Genomic DNA, 21,486 nt, shown 5'->3' with positions numbered 1-21,486 from the left:
TGTTAGTCTCTGCTTTATTTATTCCTATTCTAATATTTATTTGCTTCCCCCCCTTTGTGTTTTATGTTTTTGATATAATACTTGACACCTTTTTATACTGTATGTCCCTTAACTAATTATAATAGTTACAGTTGATTTTTACTACCTTTGTCTTTTAATCTTCATACTAGTTTTATAAGTGGTTGATCCTCCTATATTTATCAGTGAGATTTCTTTCATATATTTTTTATTTCTAGTTAAGATCTTTTCTGTTCAAAATCTAATATTTCTTATAATGTTAGTTTTGTGGTGATGAATTTCTTTATCTTTTGCTTGTCTGGAAAACTCTATCTTTTCTTCAATTTTGAATGATAACCTTACTAGGTAGAGTACTATTGATTTTACGTTTTTTTCCTTTCAGCACTTTATATATACAATGTCACTCCTTTCAGGCCTACACAGTTTCTGCTGAGAAATCAGCTAATAGCCTGACAGAGGTTGCCTTGTACATAACTCGTTGTTTCTCTCTTGCTCCTTGTAAGAGTCTCTCTTTAATTTTTGACATTTAATTATAATGTGTCGTGTTATCAATCCCTTTGGGCTCATCTTCTTTGGAATTCCCTGCACTTCCCAGACATGCACATGTTGTCTTCCCTAGGTTAAGAAAATTTTTAGCCACTACTCATTTCTTCAAATAACTTTTCTTCCCTTTTTACTCTCTTTCTCTCCTTCTGGACACATGCAGTACAAATATTAACATGCTTGATGCTGTCCCAGAGATAATGCAATGGCAGAGGCTGTGGAGTGGCTGAGGGTGGGGCTTTCTCCTCAGCTGGGATGCTTGATTTACCACAGCTGTAGCTGGGACTACAGAGATGGGAGGTGCTTGGTTGCACCTGTCATAGCAACTGTAGCACTGGGGTAGGGCTCTCCCCTCTCTCTGTCTAGTGCTGTGGCAGTGGATATGGCTTTCTTCCAGCTCAGCTGGAAGAGCTCTGTGACTGCCACTAGGGACCAATGTAGTGGACAGGGCTCTCCCCGACCTACCCACACATACAACAGGATGGTGGAGGTGCTGTGGTGGCTACTGCAGCTATGGAAGCTGGTGGGACTTTTAATGGAATGTGCCTGCCAGCATTAATAGGTAAAGGGAGAATACCAAAATGGTGCTTGCCAGTGTCAGAACTAGCAAGGTAAAATGTAATCACAAAAATGGCATCCAACTGTGTCTCCATTCCCAGACAGTGTCTCAGCAGTTTCTTGCCCTCTTGAAGATACCCGAGGACTAGTAAGTGGGTCTCTTCACCTATATTTTCGGCAACTTTCCAACTGGAGTCTTATCATTGGGTCTCAGGTGAGTGAGATTGTGCTTAAACTCTTTAACAGCAGTTTCTCAATTCCTATAGCTCTGTGGTTTTTCTGAATGTAATCACTGTTAGTTTTCATAGCCTGGCTTTTGGGGGACTCATCTCTTCACAGGATCTAAAGGTTGGAGTGCCTGCTATGGAGCTTCAGCCTCTTATTATTTAGGGAGAAGTTCCATATTTTTGAGAGCCCTCCCAATCTTGGATAGCTGTGCCTGGGGTAGGGCTTTTCTTTTTTTGGAAAGACCTCGTCTTTATTGCTCATTTGTGGATGCTCTGTTCATCCAGATTTCAGGGCTTTTAATGAAGACATTATTCCATATTTAGTTGTATATTTCTTGTTTCTGTGGGAGAAAGTGAGCTCATGATCCTCTTTGCTGCCATCTTGAAACCCCTTCTGTTCCTTGTGCTTCTGGTGTAATCTCCAAAAACTCACTGCCAAAACCAATGTCAAAGAGCTTCTTCCTTATGTTTTCTTCAGGGAGTTTTACAATATCAGATACTTTCTTTAATTGTTTCATCCATTTCAGTTAATTTTTGTGAGTGGTTTAAGAAAGGAGTCTAATTTTATTTTTCTGCATGTGGTTATCCAGTTTTCCCAGTATCATTTGTTAAAGAGATTATCTTTTCTCCATTGAATGTTCTGGCTCCCTCATTAAATACTAGTTTACGTATAGGTGGGGGGTTATTTCTGAGCTCAGTATTCTGTTCCATTGATATACATATCTGTTTTTATGCCAGAAACATAGTGTTTTAATTACCATAACTTTTTAGTATTTGAAGTTTGAAATCAGGAAGTGTGATGACTCCAGATTTGTTCTTTATCAGGATCGCTTTGGCTATTCAGGATCTTTTGTGGATCCATACGAATTTTAAGATTTTTTTTCCTATATCTGTGAAAAATACCATTGGAATTTTATAGGGATTGCACTGAATGTATAGATGGCTTTTAACAATAATTCTCCCACTCCACCCAAACAGCCAAACATCTTTTAGAGAGAAGAACAAAGCTAGAGGTATTACAATCCCAGATTTCAAGCTATATGGCAAAGATACGGTAATCAAAAAAGTATAGTACTAGTTAAAAAAAACAAAAACAGGTACATAGGTGTACAGAATAAAATAAAAAGCCCAGAAATAAAGTCATGCTTACATGGTCAATCAACAAAACAGGCAAGAATACACAATGGGGGGAAAGACACTGTCTTCAATACATTATCTTGGGAAAACTGGACAACTACATGCAACAGGATGAAACTGGACCACTTTCTTACATCATATACAAAAACACCCTCAAAACGTATTAAAGACCTACATGTGAAACCCAAAACTATTAAAGTCCTTAAAGAAAATATAGGCAGTAGACTCCTGGACATTGGCCTTTGCAACATGTTTCCAAATAGGTCTCCTGAGTCAAGGGAAATAAAACCAAAGAAAACTATTGGGATTACACTAAAATAAAAAGTTTGCACAGCAAAGGAAACAATCAACAATACAAAAAGGCAACCTCCTAAATGGGAAAAGATATTAATATCCAAAATATTAAAGAACTTATATAGTCCAACACCAAAAAAGAAAAACAAAACAAAAAACAAAACAAAAACAAACAATCTGACTAAAAATGAGTAGAGGACTTTAATAGACATTTTTCCAAAGAAGACACACAGGTGGCCAACAGGCACATAAAAAGATGCTCAACATCACCACTCATCAGAGAAATGTAACTCCAAACCACAATGAGACATCATCTTATACCTGTCAGACTGGCTAACATCAAAAAGAAGAAATAACAAGTGGTGGTAAGGATGTGGAAAAAAGGGAACCCTCATGCACTGTTGGTGGGAATGCAAATTGGTCCCATCACAATGGAAAACAGTATGGAGGTTCCTCAAAATATTACAAATATAAACACCATATGATCTAGTAACTTCACTACTGGATATTTACCCAAAGAAAATGAAAACACAAATTTGAAAAGATACACACACCCCTATGTTTTTGCAGAATTATTTATAATAGCCAAGATATGGGAGCAACGTAAGTGTCCACTGATAGATAAATGGATAAACAAGACGTGGTACATACATACAATGAAATATTACTCAGGTATAAAAAAAGAATGTGATCTTTCCATTTGCGACAACGTGGATGGATCTCAAGGATATTATCCTAAGTGAAATGAGTCACACAGAGAAAAAGTCCACATGATTCCACTTATATGTGGAATCTAAAAAAAGATCCATAAAAATCCGATAGACTCCACCAAAAGTCTGCTAGAACTGATACAGGAATTCAGCAAAGTTGCAGGATACAAAATCAATGTACAGAAATCAGTTGCATTCTTATACACTAACAATGAAGCAACAGAAAGACAAATAAAGAAACTGATCCCATTCACAATTGCACCAAGAAGCATAAAATACCTAGGAATAAATCTAACCAAAGATGTAAAGGATCTGTATGCTGAAAACTATAGAAAGCTTATGAAGGAAATTGAAGAAGATTTAAAGAAATGGAAAGACATTCCCTGCTCATGGATTGGAAAAATAAATATTGTCAAAATGTCAATACTACCCAAAGCTATCTACACATTCAATGCAATCCCAATCAAAATTGCACCAGCATTCTTCTCAAAACTAGAACAAGCAATCCTAAAATTCATATGGAACCACAAAAGGCCCCGAATAGCCAAAGGAATTTTGAAGAAGAAGACCAAAGCAGGAGGCATCACAATCCCAGACTTTAGCCTCTACTACAAAGCTGTCATCATCAAGACAGCATGGTATTGGCACAAAAACAGACACATAGACCAATGGAATAGAATAGAAACCCCAGAACTAGACCCACAAACGTATGGCCAACTCATCTTTGACAAAGCAGGAAAGAACATCCAATGGAAAAAAGACAGGCTCTTTAACAAATGGTGCTGGGAGAACTGGACAGCAACATGCAGAAGGTTGAAACTAGACCACTTTCTCACACCATTCACAAAAATAAACTCAAAATGGATAAAGGACCTAAATGTAAGACAGGAAACCATCAAAACCTTAGAGGAGAAAGCAGGAAAAGACCTCTCTGACCTCAGCCGTAGCAATCTCTTACTCGACACATCCCCAAAGGCAAGGGGATTAAAAGCAAAAGTGAATTACTGGGACCTTTCTATGAAGATAAAAAGTTTCTGCACAGCCAAGGAAACAACCAACAAAACTAAAAGGCAACCAACGGAATGGGAAAAGATATTTGCAAATGACATATCGGACAAAGGGCTAGTATCCAAAATCTATAAAGAGCTCACCAAACTCCACACCCGAAAAACAAATAACCCAGTGAAGAAATGGGCAGAAAACATGAATAGACACTTCTCTAAAGAAGACATCCGGATGGCCAACAGGCACATGAAAAGATGTTCAGCGTCGCTCCTTATCAGAGAAATACAAATCAAAACCACACTCAGGTATCACCTCACGCCAGTCAGAGTGGCCAAAATGAACAAATCAGGAGACTATAGATGCTGGAGAGGATGTGGAGACACGGGAACCCTCTTGCACTGTTGGTGGGAATACAAATTGGTGCAGCCGCTCTGGAAAGCTGTGTGGAGGTTCCTGAGAAAATTAAAAATAGACCTACCCTATGACCCAGCAATAGCACTGCTAGGAATTTATCCAAGGGATACAGGAGTACTGATGCATAGGGCCACTTGTACCCCAATGTTCATAGCAGCACTCTCAACAATAGCCAAATTATGGAAAGAGCCTAAATGTCCATCAACTGATGAATGGATAAAGAAATTGTGGTTTATATACACAATGGAATATTATGTGGCAATGAGAAAAAATGAAATATGGCCTTTTGTAGCAACGTGGATGGAACTGGAGAGTGTGATGCTAAGTGAAATAAGCCATACAGAGAAAGACAGATACCATATGGTTTCACTCTTATGTGGATCCTGAGAAACTTAACAGGAACCCATGGGGGAGGGGAAGGAAAAAAAAAAAAAGAGGTTAGAGTGCGAGAGAGCCAAAGCATAAGAGACTGTTAAAAACTGAGAACAAACTGAGGGTTGATGGGGGGTGGGAGGGAGAAGAGGGTAGGTGATGGGTATTGAGGAGGGCACCTTTTGGGATGAGCACTGGGTGTTGTATGGAAACCAATTTGTCAATAAATTTCATATAAAAAAATTAAAAAAAATAAAAAATAAAAAAATAAAAAAAGATCCATAAATAGAGAACAAACTGGTGGTTGCGGGGGAGCAGGGAAGGGCAGAATGAGTGGAATAAAAAAAAAAGTCTTCCTATCATTGAACATGGGATATTTTCTCATTTATTTTTATCTTCATTTTTTTCATCAAGGTTTATACTTTTCAGTGTACACATCTTTCACTTCATCGGTTAAATTTATTCCTGAGTATTTTGTTTTTAATGCTATTGTGAATGGGACTCTTTTCTTCATTGCTTTTTTAGATATTTTGTTAGTGTAGAAATTCATCTGATTTCTGTATGTTGATAACATACCCTATGACTTTTGAAAATTCATTGATTAGTACTATTTTAGTGGAGTCTTAAGGATTTTCTAAACAGAAGATTATTTCACATCCAAACATAGAATATTTATTTCTTTCTTTCCCATTTGGGTGCCTTTTATTTCTGTTTCTTATCTACTTGCTCTGCCTAGGATTTCCAGTACTTTTGAACAGCAATGATGGGAGTTTACACTTTTATCTTGTTCCTGATTTTAGAAAAACTTTCAAACTTTTACCATTAAGTGTGTTGTTAGCTGTGGACTATCATATGTGGCTTTTATTATATTTGAGATATGTTCCTTCTATACCCAATTTTTTGAAGTTTTTAAGATGAAATGATGTGTTTGTCAAATGCTTTTTCAGCATCTGTTGAGATGATTACATTGTATCCTTAGTTCTATTAATGTATTGTATCACATTTACTGATTTGTGTATGTTGAACCATTCTAGCATCACAGGGTAAATACCATTTGATCATGGTGTATGATCCTTTTTTTTTAAGTTTATTTATTTTGAGAGTGAGCAGGGGAGAGCAGAGAGAGAAGGGAAGAGAGGATCCCAAGCAGGCTCCGTGCTGCCAGCGCAGAGCCCAATGCATGGCTCAAACTCACGAACCTGAGATCCTAACTTGAGCAGAAACCAGGAGCTGGATGCTTAACTGACTGAGCCACCCAGGCGTCCCCATGGTGTATGATCTTTTTAATGTGCTATCGAATTCAATCTGGTAATATTTTGTTGCGAATTGCTGCATATTTATAACAATTACATTTAATTTTTTTTTATGTTTTAATTTACATTTGAGAGAGAGTGAGAGACAAAGCATGAGCAGGGAGGAGCAGAAAGATGGAGACAGAATCTGAAGCAGGCTCCAGGCTCTCAGCTGTCAGCACAGAGCCCAATGAGGAGCTCGAACTCACCACCACTGAGATCATGGCCTGCAGACTCAACCGACTGAGACACCTAGGCACCCCTTAAAAATTTTTTTTAATGTTTATTTATTTTTGAGAGAGAGCGCATGAGCAGGGGAGGGGCAGAAAGAGAGGGAGACACAGAATCAAGAGCTGGCTCCAGGCTCTGGGTTGATAGCACAGAGCCCGACGCAGGGCTTGAACCCACGAACCATGAGATCATGACCTAAGCTGCAGTCTGACACTTAACCAACTGAGCTACCTAGGCACCCCTAGAATTTTTGCATTTTTAATTATCAGTGATGTTGGTCTGTAGTTTTCTTCTATTGTAGTGTCTTTGGTGTCAGGGTAATGGTGGCCTTGTATAAGTCTGAAAGTGTTCCTTTCTCTTCATTTTTTTTGAATACTTTGAGACAGCCTGACATTAATTTTTCTTTAAATATTTGGCAGAATTCTCTAGCAAAGCCCTTGCAAACCATCCTTGATGAAAACATTCCAAGTTCAGTTTTTCAGAATATCCACAGATAAAATTCAGAGAAACATGGGATAATTAAACTTGAAAATAACAAACCTGGATCTCCAAATACTTCAGGTATTAATTACGCTTATCAAATAGCTATGAATGAAATGATAAGATTTGAAAAAAAATAAAACTAAATGGAACTGAGAAATAAAAAATCAAAATTAAAACCTCTGTGAATGGGAGAATATCTGATTAGTGACAAGTAAGGGGAAAAGTAGTAACTGGAAATGGACATAAAGAAATCACCCATAATGTAGGAAAGAGACAAGATGTGTAATACATAAATAGAAGAGACTTAGAAAATAGAATGAGAAGGTATAATATGTGTTTATATAGAGTTTGTTTTTTAAAGAGAGACATCTGGAGAACAGTATAGGAAAACATAAAGGACAAAAGTATTCCAGGCATAAGACAAACGAAAAATTCACAGATAAAGGAAGCATAATGTATAACTAACAAAAGAAAAATTCGACTGGCAGCATAATTCCTCAATAGCAACAATAAAAGCCATAAGTCTTTGCTATATTATCAAAATATTTAGAGAAAATATTTATTAATCTAAAATTATATAGCTAGTAGAACTATTCTTAAAGAACAAAGAGAAAATAAGACATTTTTGTAATGAATAAAAAATGAGTTAGTTCGACACTTGGAAAGCCGTACCAAAGAGGCCTCTAAAAGACTTAAAGAAAAATGGATCTAGGAATCTTTTATTGTTTAGTATTGAGAAGAGGCCTGGTTCCCTTTTCTAATGTCTGTTTTAAAGTTTTTTTTAGATATACTTTTATATTTCATGTTAATCTGCATCAAAAGAATTCAAATCCTGATACTGACATTTGTTGGATGTGTTAGTGCAACTACAGAGTGCGTAGCGAGGAAAGAAAAAAAAATAGGGAAAATAAATAACATTTGCTCTCTATAATAATAAAAAGCTAACTCAAATGTAATCAGTGCATGGAGGCAATAAATGCAGGAAAGAAAATAAGAAACGCAGGTACACATGAAAGTGAAATATTGTGAAAATCAGAGCTTCTTGAAGAAGAAAGTTGAACGAATGAATCAGAATAAATCTTCAGAGTTCAAAGTAATCTTCCTTGAACCAACAGAAGATCAGATATAGGAAACAGAAGGACCTCTTCAGGTTTTAAACAAAACTGATACATTGAAACCAACACCATGGTATATATAGGAAATACTAAATCCCAATTAAAAAAAGGGCTCTTATTATTTCCTAAGTCATTAACTGGTAGATGTCTTTATAACCCAGTAAAGCTACCAGCCAAATTTCAGTTCTACATCATCACTTACAAGAATTTCCCATATCAGAGGGAATCTACTCACTGGGGGAAGAAAAAGGCAAAGTGAAGAAAACTTTGCATGGAAAGAATTTGGGGTGTTCACAGGTTAATCATAACATTCACATCAAATGGAATTAAAAGTAGATTAAAAGGGGTTAAGTTTTGTTATTGTTTTTTAATCCTAGGAAAAAATGCCAGAAAATAATACATATATACATTAGAGTTCTGGACAGGTCATAATTTTTCTAAGTTTTGAGAAGTAAAATGAATAAGACAAAAAATATGAAAAGATTAAGCTACGATACCAAAACATTAAGTAAACTGAAAGTGAAAAAAGCATTGTGAGGGAAAAACCTATTAAGTATGACAAAAAAAGAGTCAATGATAGTGATCAAAAAATGTTAAACCAGTTAAAACATTACTGAGCACCCAATAGATTAATAGCAAAAAAATATTAATAGGTAATTCACAAAGTAAACAGAAATAGTAAATAAATATATGAAAAAAAAATTCTCTACATCTCAAAATATCCAAACCAAAAATTTTAAGAAGGTATCACCTTATACTCATCCAATTAAAACATAATATTTAAATAATGTGAAAGAATAAAAAATACTGTATGTTTACATTGAAATTGTATTTTTTTAAACAGCTAAATATCCAACAGTGTGTAAATAGGTAAAATTGGGTTGCATCCACTAAATACATATCACAAACATCACAATTATGTAATAACATAAAACACTTAACATTATAATCCACATTAAAAAGTATTAAAATATAAAGATATAAAAGAAAACAAGTGATGGTTTTACAAATTTTACAAAGAGCAGGAAGGAAATTTTAAGTTTCGGAAGAAGAAGGATCGTGAAAATTAATTCCACTTAATTTTAGAGTTGTATTGATATTGGTATTTGTTTAAAAAGCTTAAGAAAACATGAATATAAGAAACCAATTAGATTGATACGTAACTCATGTACTGTTATACTTTAATGGGACACCTGATTTTTTACCTTATGAAAGATTTGTAAAGTAAAGCTCCTATTTTGAAAGATCCTCTAATGCTTTCCAGATATGATCTAAAGGAAAATTAGATACAAAAGAAACTTTTCCAGGGACACTAATTTTAAACATTAGTTTCAAATGAAAAGGCAACAAACACACAAGTACCAAAATATATTGAAAATTCTGAAACAGAGGCTATGGAGCAATATAAATTGTCCACACTTACAAGGGTAGATGGCAGCAATCATATTAAAAAACAAAAACCAAAAAACCCAATTTAATAACACTTTGAAAAAGCCCTGTTCTATTGGCATCTGGTTCTAATCTAATGTAATCATTTACAGATTCTAACAAGTAGGTTCTTATACACTGGCTAAGATATCTGCAGTCCGTGAACAATGCAGTTCAAGTCAGTGTCAATACAGCAAGGACAGTGAGTCGATCATAGACACTGCCAGGTGAGAGAGAAGCAATGCAGAATGCTGCACTTAAAGGCATGGTAAGCCGAGGGAAGCATGGGGTCTTTCTCTCCAGGCCTGGGCCCTAAAAGCTAGTCTGTCTGTATCATTCTGGCCTACAAAAAAAAGAGAGAAAGTAAAATAATTTTTGAAGAAAAAGAATTCTGAGAGTAATGAGTGAAATTAGAGAAATAAGATTTTAGGGTCTATAAAGGCTAGTTATTGCTTTCTCTGTGATATGTGGCAAACTTCTTTCAAGATGGCACAGGGGTGCTGCGTGGCTTAGGCAGCTGAGCATCTGACTCTTGGTTTCAGCTCAGGTCATGATCTCAGCATTTGTCAGTTAAAGCTCCCCATCGGGCTCTGCGCTGTCAATGTGGAATCTGGTTGGGATTCTCCCTCTCTCTCTCTCTGCCCCTCCTCTCCTCATACACACACACACACACACTCTCTCTCTCTCAAAATAATAATTGAAAAAAGATGGTACGGATTTATGGGGAATGAAAAGAGCACAGGCAAAGTCTAGAGACAACCTGATGTACCATCAGCGACAGTCAGAACTGGGGTCAATAGAGGTATGAGCCCAGAGACAACCCTGATGACGATTCAGGATCAGGCAGTTCAGGTCACCCTGGATATAAGAAGTGAAATCCAGAGCCTCTAAACTCAAGGATGGTCCTTGCCACTCAGGGAACTTTGTAGCACAAAGAGCTACATCTTTCAACAGAGTAGAGTACAGCAGAGAAGGACAGCTTCTGTCAAATTTCTGCTTTCTGGGGACTTCTCTGAACTTAACCTGTAGAGTGGAGAAATGTTGTCTTTATTGACTTTTTTTCCACCCCAGCATCTCACTTATACCAAGATAACATATGTACAATCAGAACAGAATTGAGCTAAAGATAAAATGCTGATAAGCATGAGTATTTAAGAAAGTGGGGGGTGGGGGGAAGAAACACATATATACACAGACCTTGGTGTCATTCAGTAATGAATACAGGACAAATCACAGCTTTACTCAATCTGGTTGTATCTTACAGATAGAACATTGAGCAAAGCAAGACACTAAAGAATATTTGCGATTCTAAAGTTAAAATACGATCTTTAGGGACACATACACACAGGTGATATAACTGTTTCAAAAAAGGGAGTTATCAACATAAAAGCCAGAAAAGCGTTTAGAGAGAGAGTTACACGGAGTTTATTTGTTAACCATTTGTTAAAATACGATGTGTGTATGTATAACAAGGCACTTTTCTGTGTATGAGTTATATTCTGCAATAAAGAGGTCTAAAGAGTCATCCTACTCTTGCAAACACATAAGGAAATGACAGAAATTGAGCTTAGGAATGTATGGGTCATTATAAAAAGGGTAATCAATAAGACATTTGGTAGAAGATTCAGGCCTTCACCGCATTCAGTAATGGGTTTTCTGGCAATGCGATACTGAGTTTTGTTCTGAGGAGGAGAATAAAAATAGGGATCCTGTCTAGGAGTAGAATCAAGTAAGAAACGATATGGGAAAAAAACACGTATATGTTGGAAGTTTAGGGGCACGTTCTTTTGGATACCTCGAACACATTTTGCCTACGGTGTGAATCTAGAATTTTGGCAGGTATAGTGTTATTTCACCTCAGTACTCTGTTGCCCCTTCTCCACCCCACAGAGAATGGCAGCAACTGCAAATCTGTTTATAGCTGGACTGTGGTCTGTTTCCAAGAGCCTGTATATCTTTTAATTAGCACTCCCTGTATATGGTCCCTTATATTTTTACAGATGAGAAAACATAAGAAAGAAAATGGTGATTACAGGAAAGAAAGTAATGGAGGCTTCTCTAAAGTATCAATAACTTATACATTGAGGATGCGGCAAAGACAGTCAGGAGTCAGGGGCTCCCACAGTGCGTGAAGGTACTCAGCAGAGAATGGCCTGAGAGGCCGTGTCAGGAGAGTGGCATGGAAATGCCTCGAGATGATTTCCTCCTACTCCTGGGGCTTGATTTGATTTTGTTTCTCCTCCTCTGGGTCTTTACTTTTCTTTGGTCTGTGGGCTGATTTCTATGGAGCTGAGGCAGATTTATTGTCCACCAGAGGCCAAAACTAATTTCCAAATGTGCCTCACTATATACAGCACTGGCTAGGAGTCCTTTAGGGCGTCTCCTTAATACCTTTTATGTCACTTCTGTTGAACACTTGAAGTATGGAGCTAATATTTTATGACCAAGACGTTTTTATTAACAAAAAAGGGTTACTGATTCTTTTCTTATTGACATTTTAGACTAGGCAGTTCTCTTTTTCTTATTTATAAAAGAAGTTTGCTTTGCTTTGCCCTTCATTTTCACTTATTCTAGAGTAACAACTGATCACTTATTCCTCTCCTTCTTAAAATTCCTATAATCGATCTTGCTGTCTTCATCTAGGTAGCCTCCGCTTCCTTACCCATACTTAGCTATGTGTGTCGTTAGTCTCCCTTCTATAGACACTTAACTGTAAATACAATGTAACTTCCTAAACAATTTAAGTAGCTGAATTAAGCTGAAACACTGCCTTGCCTACATGTTTTAATTGTCTACCTGACTGGCTTTTTATTCATTCTAAGTATATATTTTAAGTTAGCAGTAGTAGTAGTAAACATTTAAACTATTACTGGCAATTTTTTAGCTTAAAGTCGATCATTTCAAAATTGACCCACACCTAATCCAATTTGATTCTGTTATTAAAAATACTAAGTCAGGGCCACCTGGGTGGCTCAGTTGGTTGAGCGTCCGACTTCGGCTCAGGTCATGATCTTGTAGTTTGTGAGTTCATCTGTGCTGACAGCTCAGAGCCTGGAGCCTGCTTCAGATTCTATGCCTCCCTCTCTCTCTGCCCCTCCCCCGCTTGCACCCTCTGTCTCTCAAAAATGAATAAACATTAATAAAAAATTTAAACAAATACTAATCAAAGCTTCAGATTAAATAAGAGCCAAAGATAGATTGCTAATGTAACTCTAACTTGACTTCAAGTAAACATTTGAACAGTTTACTGCCTAAATGATGCTCTGAGCTGTAAGCGTATAGTAATTGTGAATCTACTGTTTGGAATACTCTGTGGTTTAATGTTCAATTCCAACTTGGCCTGAGGAAATTCTTGCCATCACCTGAATGCCACCTTCATCGTATTTATCTTTTAAAGACTATATTTGCTTACCCTTTCAGGCAATAATTCATATTCTAGTTCTTTTTCATACAAAATCAAGGACACAACTTATTACCAGGCTAGAAACTACACAGAGAAAACAATAAATATTAACTTGTTATTCAGTGTAAATCCCTAGGCACCATTACACTTCTGGGCATTATTTTATGAATATAAAAGAATGTAATGATGAAGTATTCTGGGGCAGAAACTTCCTACCTGCTCACCACATCCCTTTTCTTTTTCTCCAAGCACAGAGACCATATTTGCCAACTTCCTCTGCAGTGGGGATGCTCTGGCCCATCAAACATGCCACATCTCTCTCCACCTCCCTTCTGGCTGCATGCAGAGAATCTGGCAGAGAGCTCCAAGAACTGAGGGGATGTGAAGGCACAACAAAGAAGTTCAAGTTCCTAAAGAACCATCTGTAAAGCTGCTCAAACCATCTGATTAGACACAAAGAATGCAAAGACACAAAGAACAATCTTGCACTGCACTAAACCACCAAGAGTTGAGGATTATTACACTAGTCAACCTATGAATTCATTCAACCTAACATGAATTTTATCACATTTTCTCCACTCTGTTATGATGAACTCTAACCAGATTATTATGGGTCTTTTCTTTTTAATTAAGTTACTGAGGATTGCATTTGAATTTTAATTACATTACTGAATTGATGGACTTCCACAATAACTGTATTTTTGCAGCCTTTCACTTGAAATACAGATCATAACGCAAGTAAAGACTGGCAATCCTGTAGGTGCTCAGATATCTAATTGCTGACAAGAATCTGCACCAAATTGGAAGGCTGAGGTGCCCTAAGTGACCTTATCTTTTAAAACTGATGAGTGTTTTCACTGGCACTAGCTTTTGCCATAACACTAGTAGCTGAGCAAAGGTAACCAAAACAGATACTGATCCATCAAATGCCTTTAGACTGATACACATCTGCCAGAGTATCTAATACTTGTACTCAGCTATACTACTCAAAATTAATGCTCAGCAAGGCTGACTATACCAGGGTTTTGGTATCGAGTCTTTTTTTTTTTTTGGAATATAAAGGGGCATAGTAACATACTGTACTCTCTATAAGTTTAGAGTTAAACTAAGGGGATAAGGGAGACCATAAAAAACAAAAGGTTCTGCCAGTGACTGCTGTTGAATTCTCTTCATTCTTTCTTATGCATCCATAATTGAAAAGGTTTTAAGTGTGAGCCTCTTCCAGTTCCCAAGGAATTAACCCATGTTAAACATTATGCTGTAATCCTGTCCACCAACTTGCTTTAACAATTGCATAGAATTGCGTAGAATTGTGGAGGCTTAAAAAGATGGCCCCAAATTCTCTGAAATTCCTTCCACTGAGAGGCCAACTTCTGTGTCCCTTCCCCTGGAAACTGGGTAGGCTGTCTAGCCAATCAGTAAAGACAGTAATGCTATGTGAATCCAAAGGATAGATTATAAAACACCATGTAGCTTCTGCTTTGCTCACTGGAATACTTACTCTTGAAACCTTCAGCTACCATGTAAACAGTCCAACTGCCATTAAACCACAATGCTGTGAGAAAGCCCAAATGAGACTGCACACAGAATCCATATACAAAGACTGAAGACAATATGAAAAGAGAGACTCTAAGATTATATGAAGAGCTAGTTACCATCTGTTCCATCTCCACATCATGTCTGATTGCAACTTCATGGAAGGCCTCAAGCTAAGACTTTCCTAAAGTATTTACCAAGAGAAACTGTGTGAGATAATACAAGGATGACTATTGTTTTAAGCCACAAAGTTAAGGTGTGATTTGTTAAGCAGCAGTCATAACAGAGATAAGAATAGTCATTGAAGAGAAAAATCTCCACTGAATTCCAGCTATCAGTCACTAAGAAATCTTTTTAAATTTGATACTATCCTTTTAACACATGTTAGTTTTAGGAATTTCAATATATTTTATATAAAACCAGCTAGTTTTAAACATAACCACTAAAGATAACTAAGTGGAGCTTTATTTCACCATGAAAAAAAGCTAAACACAACAAAAGTATGGGGTTCTGGTTCAAGATGGCAGCACAGGAAGATCCTGAACGTACTTTCTCCCATGGACACACTGAATCTGCAGCTATCTATGGAACAGCTTCCTCTAAAAAAACAAAAACAAAAACAAAAAACCTAAAAACAGGTGAAGCGACTCCTTCACATCAGGTAAATAAGAAGGAAACCATATTGAAACAGTAGGAAAGGTGGAGACACAATCTCACCATAAACCCCATACCTGGCACTATGAATCACAATCAGAAGAGAACTCAAAACCTGGAGCTTCTCCCTGAAGAACAAAGGGCTCCTACCCTACATCAGACACCTCAACTTTTAAGGCTGTCACCTGAGAAAAAAGCCCCCAAAACATTCAGCTCTCAAGACCCATGGGGCTCCTGCTCACAAGACCCACAGGGCTGTGGGGAACTAAGAAACAGCTTGTAAAGGACACGCAGGACTCACTGGCTCCAGGGCCTGGTGCAGAAGCAACCCTTCGAAAAATGCCCAGACTTTATGTGATGGAGACTCATTTTCTAACTTGAAAGCATTGGTCTGAGGAACAGGGGCCTTCTGAGATATTCTCTTAGATGGAGGCTAGTGGATGCCACCTTCCTGCTCTCCCTCTGCCTTGCTAAGTCCAATGAATGCCTTATCTCCCCCTTTCCTTTTCCTCCCTTTTTTTCAGTGAGTGTTATTTTTGCAAACCCCTTATGCCACACTCCAGAGCACCAGTACCTGCCGGGGGAGCTTCTACGCACAGTGGTGCCCCAGTATTTACATCTAGCTAACTGGTCTTTGTGGCTGCCACCCAGAGGACACCCCTTCACCATCTGGCTCTGGGTGCATGGGACTATAACAATCGGAAATTCAGCTCTTGGCAGACTACCACTCACTGGACATTATACAGATAACGGACTGAAACATGCCCCCAGCCTTTCTTAGAAAGAGGTCCATTTACTACTTGTTCAGGACCTTTGGCCTGAGAGCAGGTTTCTGGCTTAGCACATGTGTAGGGACCTACGGACATGTTCTCTGAGAATGGAGGCCAATGGACACAATCTTTGTGCTGTCTGTATGCTTCACTCCAGCTAGCTGGTATCTTCCAGAAAGGATCTTACACCCATCTCTGGTGCCCTGATTCTAGCAGCTGCTGCCAGGAGAAACCTCTGCATTATCTGCCTCTTGGTGGACATTTAGTCTTATGCTCACAGGTCCCACAGGACTATAACCAACAGAGAAAGAGTTACCACACCCTGAACACTGTAAGAGGCAGCAGACCCAGGTGCTTAATCTTTCAGTGAAAGAGGCCTATTAGGTTATCTTCAGTAGTTGCAGCCAGAGGGGCAGGCTTCTAATTTAACACACATCAAAGGGCTGACTGAGACCCTTAGAGAGCTGGAACTGTTTTTACACTCTCCCTCTGCTCTGTGCCAGAGTGATAGCATCTCCCAGAGTGAGCTTTTACGTATGTCTGGGCTCCAGTTTTTAGTCTGCTGCCAGGGCATAACCCTTGACTGCCTTGCTCTGGTGGCCAGGAGGGTTGGCATTCCTGGGTCTCCAGGACTACAACAATCAGAAAGACAGTCCTTAGCAGGTACCAACCCCAGGGCACTAAGAGCAGACTCAAATACCATCAGTCTTTCTGTTTTAAAAACAAACATAAACAAAGAGAAACAGGTTCTGCTGGAACTATGAGTAGAAATGTTTAATGTCAACTGTGAAAAGAGAAATGTCAACAGCAGAAAGAGAAAATCATTTGCAATACTCAAAATCAACCACTATTAGGTCTAGTTCAAAGGAAGGGATTCTTGGGGAACAAAGAAGGTTACCCTGATCATAAAGATTCCTGCATATTTTGAGGATATATTTCAAGGGCCTGTCTGGTTTCAGAGTAAGTGGCCCCATAAGAATGTCCTAAGGACGGTACTGGGCCAACACCATTGGGAGAGTTAAGAGACAGAAAAAGGAAGAAGGGAAGAGTATAGTTGTTTTGTTTATTTGTCTTGGAGACAGGTTTGTATCCATATGTGAATTTAAGCCAGCGAATGCAAGGAAACTCATCTCTAGGTTGATGTGGAAAACTAAGACCAAGAGTCAAGCAGTTAAGCAATACTGGGACCAGGCACAATTTCCTGACCCTATGGTAAACAACACGGTTACAAAGACTTCTTCTCTGTCCCTATATTAGAAAAACAAAAAAAACCAAAAAACAAGTCCAGTTATTAAAAAACTTAACTGCTTGCTCCAGAAAATAACTGTTTCCAGAAGATAAGATTGTGTTCAACCGAAATAATTTGCTTAAGAAGACTTGCTTTATGATCCTCACCTGCCTATGCCCGAGAGTCTAAAACTATTACATCACAGATACTTTCCAGTCCCAATCAGCTCCCCACTTGGCCAAGACCTACCTGAACATCACTGACTCAGGCTCTAAAGTTCCTTTAGAACTTCAGGAAATAACCTTCCTTAATTTTCCCATTTGGAAATACTACTATGACTCTGTCAAGAGGATGTTAGTAAAACTTGGCTTTGTTTTATCAATAGTTTTATTCTGGTGGTCTTTTAGGGATTTGAGAATCAACAGCCCATGTGCGTCTTGACCTGCTCTAATGAGTAGACACCACTACACAGAAAGATCCACGGACTAGGAAACACAAAGGCTCTCTTTTGCCATGCTCTGAGGAAATTACCAGAGATCTGCTCAATCTAGGCAACCTGATATTTACACCTTGCTAACCCAACTCACCCTCCACCTCCAGAGAGTCAAACTTTGTGTCACCACTAGATGCCCTACCTCAAGAACAGGTCATTTCCACTCCTTCTGACTACAGGAGAAATCAAGGACAGCAGCTTGCCACAATTCCCTACAGCATAATGTATATAGAGACTTTAGTTATTTATTTTCTCCTTCACAAGTCCTACCTGCTTAATCTTTTCCTTACCAAAATTAATATATTAATAATCACTGGGTGTTGTATGTGATAATCACTGAATTCTACTCCTGAAACTAATATTGCACTCTATGTTAACTAAATTTTAAATAAATATAATAATCACTGAGAAGTATGAACTACATACTGAAAATAAATATTTAGTATTTTGCAAAAACTTGTGATAATTAAGGAATATAGAAAATGTTTCTTTGTGGATTCCCCAAAGAATAGTAATTGATATGAGTTCATGACAGTTTTTATATATTCCAGTGTTGATCTTTTCAAGAATAATTCATGACCATTAGCTCCAAATTAAAAAGCAACTACTCAGGAGAAAAACAAAAAATAGCAAAAGGTTTCAGCTATAACTTCATAGAAAAAGATTGTTCATTACCATTATGTAAGCACCTTCATAAGATGTATTTCTCAGGATCCTAAAATACATAACTTCATATACTATAAGAGTTTATTAATTACCTGAAAAAAGATCTTAGAAATCAAGTACACACACCAAATACTTATTGCGAATGTCCAAAATTAGAAAAAAAAATAGCTAATTGGTGCATATATTTATGTGTATACAAATACCTTCCTATTATCTATCAAAATGTTAAAATGTATTATTAAGACATACTTCTAAGATGATTATTTCAAATGTTATTTTATTAACTATTTCAATATTACCTCATCATTTATAGAAGGTATCAATCTTACCATAATTTTATGAACAAATAATAACAATAAAACATACTTTATAGGGTTTATCATGCTAGACAGCATTCTAAGTAAATTTTCACAATAACCTCACAAAGAAGGCATATTTATTCACCCTCTTTTACAAGATTAGGGAACTGAAGTTCAGGAGGGTGAAGTGACTTTCTCAAGGTCGCACAGCAAAGAAATAGGGAAGCCAGTACTAAACCTCAGACCATTTCACAAGCTGATACAAGTCTGCATTCTTAACTACATGCCAAACTACCAAATACACATGCAGGCTTAAACAAATTTGTTTTCCAACACTGGAGATGCATCTATAAACAATGGAATGATGTCTCTGATATCTATTTACACAGTTTTAATCAATTGTTAAAAGAAAATTAGAGTACAACACAGCTTTAATTAAATACTCTTGAATAGCCAATCATGCAATCAATTTCAATATAAGCAGTTCTGATTTTAAGTAGATTTTTTTCTTTCTCTTTCTCCTCCCAGCAAGAGATCTAATCAAGAAGATATATTCAAATGTATTAATCTGGAGACAGATCATGGATTCTTACAATATAAAAAGAAACCATTAAAACATCCAAAATACAAATAAGGATAGATACTGCTGCTTATGTAACAGGAAAAAAATGTATTTCATTTTTTGTGATCCTCTATATTTTGTGATCCATTTATTTATTAAACTTTGGTTAAGAATTCAGGGGGTCTATGACACATATTTTCCCTTTAATAGCAGTAAGATTCTATTTATAGGGCCAAATACTAAAAAAGTCCCCAAAGCCTCAGTTTTAATTACTTTTTACATTATTAAAATAACAGCTTAGGGGCTTAATATAAGCTTTACATGAACACTTCTATTACAACAAATGTTTGTGAAATGTATTGATGAACTTATCTTTACCTTTTATTCTCTGACACCAGGCCAATGCCTTCTTTACCTCTTGTCAAGCCCACAAACAGTTTTACTTCCATGATCAAATTCTTAAAAATGCCTTCTCTGGACAGCAGCTGGCCATGTCTAATCATGGTGAACTGGGACAAACTGCTCCTATTCCCTTTTTTCCAGAACATTTACCATTCTGAAGCCTAAGCAGGCTTCCAGAGTCCCCAACAGGTGGCCTAGAGGAAGATTTGAAGATCCATTCGAGTGTTAACTACACATTTTTGCTGCTTGGCACTACAAAACGTTAGACCATCTGCCAGGCACACCTCTACACTCATTAAAACTATCTTGTCATGTCCCTTCTCTACGTGGGAAGATTGGGGGTGGGTATTAATGAGATTCCACATCTCAGGGTGGGCAACATATACCATATACACCAGACTTGCTCAGCATGTATTGATTTAGCTCATTTTAACTTACATTCATTTATTCATGCCCACCAATATAGGTCTTAACATTTGGCAAGTCAGGTCTTACAGTGTGGTCAACTGCACATGCTATCAGGGGATTTTTTTTTAAGCACCAACTATAAAGGAAGCTGAGACTCACTGTGTCACACAACAAGAGCTGCCAAATGTATCAGATTAAAATACAGGAAATACAGTTGATTTCAATGTTAGATAAACAATGAATAAGTTTTTAGTATAAGCATATCTCAGATATTTCATCTGGCAACTCTACATGCAATGTTATGATGATTTGAATTTGATAGAAGGTATTTAAGCCCTCCCTATTATTATCAACCATTTGGTTGGTCACCTTACTTGAAGGAAAGACCAGGGAAAGATATTGCAAAAGATGCAATTCTTAGCCTCATTTCACCTCCTACCAGACTTTGGTTATCCTCTAACCTTCGAAGTACCTCTTTCCAGTACCCTTACTTATAAAATGGGGATAATAACACTTTCCCTGTCAACCTTACAAGGCTGAGAATCAACTAAGTGAACAGAAGTGAAAGAATTCTAAAAACTGAATAGAAGACAACTTTATCTGTGAGTCATTATTAATCAGTATGTTTTTAATAAAGGAAGTTGATGCTATCTTTTCAAATAGAAAGAAATCACAACTTATGCATCTGAAAATAACATTATTACATTCATTGCTCAAATTACTCCAGTCTGTTTCTACATATGCCACTCCACTAAACTACTATTGTAAAGGTCACAAAGTCCTCTTTAAATAAGTAATCTCAACTCTACATTCTCCATTACTTAACTGTTCGTGTAGTTCACGACACGTATTACAAGGTGTAACAGTTATTTTACACATTTATCTACCAGCACTTAGTTCACTGCCTGGCACATTGTGATGTTCAGTAAGTATGTTGAGTAAGTAAACAAAGATCACTCATTGGTCCTCATATAGCTTCCCCGTGTGGTAGACACTACGATGGGCCACCCCAAATCCCCGTACAATGAAGCACATGCTGCCCAAGCTGCTAGGAGTGCTGTCAGCAGGATAGCCTTCAACTGCCAGCTCCTTCAGACATTTCCTCAGCTGCAGAGAGCCACCTTGGTCCAAGTCATACCCTTCCTTAGTGTGACCCACATTCCTGTGGGAATATAATGAGGGGGGCCTTTTGGCCCAACTCAGGACAGCTCCTAAGGACCATTCTATAGCTCCAGAGT

The 21,486-nt window shown here is 37.4% G+C and overlaps 1 protein-coding gene across 1 annotated transcript in view; it reads right to left on the bottom strand.

The window, feature by feature from the left end:
• Nucleotides 1–21,486, bottom strand: part of MEI4 (meiotic double-stranded break formation protein 4) — a 211,432-nt gene that overhangs the window by 93,432 nt on the left and 96,514 nt on the right. The gene's annotated exons all lie outside the window — the stretch shown is intronic.

Source organism: Prionailurus viverrinus, chromosome B2 (assembly GCF_022837055.1).
Source record: "Prionailurus viverrinus isolate Anna chromosome B2, UM_Priviv_1.0, whole genome shotgun sequence".
In the NCBI taxonomy this organism is placed as follows: domain Eukaryota; kingdom Metazoa; phylum Chordata; class Mammalia; order Carnivora; family Felidae; genus Prionailurus; species Prionailurus viverrinus.
This window is presented reverse-complemented; position numbering and strand designations above follow the sequence as displayed.